The 4363-nt window shown below is 39.9% G+C and overlaps 1 long non-coding RNA gene across 1 annotated transcript; it reads left to right on the top strand.

Annotated features, from left to right (window-relative positions):
* The first annotated feature begins 2252 nt into the window (after positions 1 to 2252).
* On the top strand, positions 2253 to 3658 carry LOC117671458 (uncharacterized). Its single transcript, XR_004592889.3, has 2 exons — positions 2253 to 2435; positions 3463 to 3658. It is a non-coding gene; the product is annotated as an uncharacterized LOC117671458 (long non-coding RNA).
* The last annotated feature ends 705 nt before the right edge of the window (positions 3659 to 4363 follow it).

The following is a 4363-nucleotide window of genomic DNA, read 5'->3' as shown; positions in this document are numbered from 1 at the left end:
ATGAGCTAATGATCCCAAGGATTCTTAGCTTATTTTTTTTTAAAAAAAGCTTCCCCAAATATATGCAAATGTTATGGAAGTTAATATTCTTATAAAAGCCCTAATTAAGTGGTGGGATTCAGCCAGTTCGCACCACTTTGGGAGAACCGGTTGTTAATTTTCTGAGCAGTTTGGTGAACTGGTTGCTGGAAGAAATCATTAGGGCAGAGAACCGGTTGTTAAATTATTTGAATCCCACCACTGCCCTAATTTCACCACAAATAAGAGAGGACATCATATTCCATTGGAGACTGTAGTCCAGACCAGGGTGTTGAGACAGATCAGGGAATTTTGTGTTTTAAAATAGAGCACTTCCTGTCATCCTTGATAATATACAGGCTGATTTTCCTTGGGACAACAGCTGAGAAGAAAGTCGAATCTCCTTTACATGCCAGGCCCCAATGAAAATCTTGTAAAAGATATTGTTGGAAATCATGCTTATCCTTACACTGACTTTCCAGCTGGTCACAGAGGATTGCTTAAAACTATCTCCATGACTTTTACAAGCAGCTTTTCAAAAGCTTTAATTAGTTCAAGAATGAAAATATTGAACACACCACCCAGTTCGTGAATGGAGTTTTTTCAAACGAAGTAGAATGTGGTCCCTCTAATAGAATTCACTTTGCAAATCGCAACTGTTTTTCTTTCCATACAGTAAGCTATAATATTTGTAATAAAACTTTACCAGCCTTCAGCCTTCAAAGCTAAGACGTAATAGGGGAAACCATGCAGGCTTCATATCTTCAATTTGAAATTCTCTAATGTGAATGGAAGATGAAGCTTCATTTAGTTTGGTTAATAAGCTCTTTCTTTTTTGTGTGTTTTTTCAGGGAGCCCTGTGCATGATGAGAATTAACTCTGGTGCTTTGCTGATGCCAGGCACTTTCCGCTAATCCTGGAATCTTAATATCTAAGAAAAGGCAGGATATTTTGTATGAAATTCAATAACAAGAGTAGAATTTTAATGTGTTAATTATTCATCCTCAGCTGGTGTTCTTAGAATATCTTCCTGTTCTGAACATGTATTATGAATGGTTTCAGCTATACATAGAAAGGTCTAAAGGGCCACTGCTTCAATTACCTGCCATAAATTAGCTGCCTGCTGTCTTGGAAAGGGATTACCCACCCTGGTGCATGCAAAGGAAACATATGGGTGATGAGGAGCAACAGCCTTTCAAAAGGGAAGCATCCTTAATACAACTCAGCTTAGATATTGAAATAGGTTATCACATATAAGCACAAAAGTTTCAAGATGCCTCTTATGATCAGAAATGTAAATGCTTTGCCATTAGAGAGGAAAGACATGTCTTTGTTTCTCAGACTCAGCAGTTCATCTGACAACCATTTTCCCCACATCATCTGGCACCTTTCAGTCCTAGTGCCTCAGGCTAGAAAATTAGTTAATTGGCAGCAAGTCACCAATTAACAGGACAGGTGGCAACTCAAGAGCAGATCCACCTGATAATTCACTTGCTTGACACCCAGCTGAAGTTTCCCATTTAACTGCCCTGCTGTACTGACAGGGAGGGGAAGAGAAAAATGCCTGATCCTTATACAATCTGCCCATCCCTCAATCCTGTTGTCTCTACTTAGGAAAATAGCAAACTGTCTTCTACCACAGGAGATCATCGGTCAAGCTATTCTCATACTGTGGATGTTGAGAAGAAGCTGTCTGGAGTTCCACCCCCAAACTTTCTTAAGAGATACAAACCTGTGACTTCTAGTACCTTCTTCAGTGAGGTTCATAGCAGGACAAAGCATCTTCCAAATATATACTCTTAAAAATAATTAGCCATTATTAAAGCACTGAGGTTGTTACCTATGGTAGTTTGCATAATGAAATGTTTGCAAGGAAGCCACCAAGCTCAGAGAGCACCAAGAACCCCCTCAATTAGCCATTAGTCTGTTTCTGCTTGCATACTTACCTGAGTATCTTTCTTTGCCCAGTGACTACTATCACTTAAGCCTGTTGCAGGTAGCCTATCCCTCTCACAGGGGTGTCAAACTGGTGGCCCGTTGGCCAGATGTGTCATGCACAGGCCACGCCCACTCCAGCTCCATGAATGGGAAAAATGTCATGAAATGTCATGTGATGGCAATGTGATGTCGCAAGTTTGACACCCGTGCTCTACAACAGAGTTGGGAAACTATGGCTCCTTTATGACTTGTGGACTTCAACTCCCAGAATTCCTGAGCCAGCATGGCTGGTTGTCTTAGGAATTCTTGGAGTTGAAGTCCAGAAGTTATAAAAGGGCCATACTTCCCCACCCCTTCTCTACAAGGCCACTATCACCAACTGCTCTATGGGAAGGATCCTAAAGAGAGAGGAAAGGAAGCAGGCAAATGCCATTCCAAAAGCCTAATGAATTCTTCTAGCTGTCACTATCAACTGTCCTGTAAGAAAGATCTCAGAAATATTTCTTTTTAAATATTATTCATTGTTGATGTTGCTTATAAGATTTGTATCCTGAAAAGTAAGATATAATATTAATAATAGCAATAGCAATAACAACAACAACAATAACTATGTTAATGCAAGAGTCAGCATGAAGATGCTAAATGGTAGCAACAGATTCTGGAATAGTGTTCAGGAGCAACAACTGAAGAGGAGCAACAACTGAAGAGAGTGATCATCTTTGGACTAGCTGAATACCCGTGCTCTGCTATGAAACTATGTGATCGGGCTTGATAAATTGACACTTACAACTTGAAAATTAATGAGTAGTTATGATCAGCCTCTCCTCTCCCCTTCTCTCCCTCAACCTTGCCCCACAGAAGTCTATCCTATCCTATCCCCCTTCTCTTCCTCAGCCTTGCCCCACAGAAATGTCTCCTATTCTATGCCCTTCTCTCCCTCAGGCTTGCCCCACAGAAGCCACCCCTATCCTATCCCCTTCTCTCCCTCAGACTTGCCCCACAGAAGCCTCCCCTATCCTTCCCCCCTTCTCTCCCTCAGACTTGCCCCACAGAAGCCTCCCCTATCCTATTCCCTGCTTGCTGCTGTTAAAGTAAAACTGAAACTCCTCTCCTCTGCTTGTGTTTTGCATTTGGAACAGATTTATTTTCAGGTGGGGAGGGGGAGTAGAACTCCTTAGCATCAGAACATGTTAATCATAATATAGAAAATACTAATGCTCTGATGGTCATTTCGAAAAATCCTTTCTTAGTGAGCCAAGAGGAACATATGTGGCAAATTTCAAGTTTGTAGGCTTTATGGTTCTGGAAATTTTGTGATGATGCGTGAGTGGTATTTTGCTTTTATATATATAGATTGGATTGAGACTGAATAATAATGAGGAGTCCTGCTTCCTTTCACTAAAGACCCAAGTAGTCCAGAGCTATATTCTCACATGTATATTCAATTATCTCTGGAAAGTCCATAGACACTTTCTTTTGTTTCATTCTTATTTTTCGACTTTTTAGTGCTGTTCTCTACAGAAAGCAACAGTGGCTTCTGCTAGGAAGTCAGAATGATAAAAGGAGCATCATGACGTTCTGATGTGAGCTGCACCCTTCCTCTACGTGTGTGGTGATATGGCATGCATGTCCCCAAAGGAGCAAAGTTGTGATGTCAATATGCCAATTTTATTACTCCAATGAAGTAACAAGATCCCACAGATGTCTTAAGTTGGTCATCGTCTGTTTGTCACTTATTCTATTGTTGTTAGGATATTTGTTTGCAGCTATTGATGATTTTTCTGGGAAAATATAATGCAGTCATTTTCCACTGAGTGGCTTTCTGAGCCACTGTTACTTTTGCCTTTGATATGTATTTCATCCCTGTCATTGTATACAGTATACCACTCCACTGGATTGTAATTGGTTGAATGGACACCGAATATAATAATTATATAGATAGAAGTTTATTGAATAAGCAGTGGATAGTTAGTGGCAGCATTTCCAAGGTTTAGTAATAGTAACATGGCAAATCTTAGTAACTTGACAAAAATTCAACATATAAGGAAGAACAATGTCATTACCTGGAAAGTAATTCTGCCAGTAAATAAGCACATCCTGGTTGAGGATAGCAGTTCTGCCACTAACAATTACAAGTGGAAGGATATTATTTTCCAGCAATTATAATATTCAGAGGACTGGTATCCCTGATCCCAGAAGTAACTCGCCTTTACGAGTAGCAATTGATACGGATGCTTCATATATTATAATTGGCTGCTGACAAAGGATGAAGGACAATATGGGAGGAAGTAAAACTAATCATTGCATTAGTACAACGATTAATACAAATGGGAGAAATAGGCTTAAAGTTGTAAAGGGGTCAGAATGAAGGTTTAAGTCACAGATTTCACAAAGAGATTGGATAAAG

The sequence above is a fragment of the Pantherophis guttatus genome, chromosome 1 (genome assembly GCF_059756535.1).
Source record: "Pantherophis guttatus breed Tessera chromosome 1, ASM5975653v1, whole genome shotgun sequence".
NCBI lineage: Eukaryota > Metazoa > Chordata > Lepidosauria > Squamata > Colubridae > Pantherophis > Pantherophis guttatus.
The sequence above is the reverse complement of the archived record's forward strand: the minus strand, read 5'-3'. Positions and strand labels throughout refer to the sequence as shown.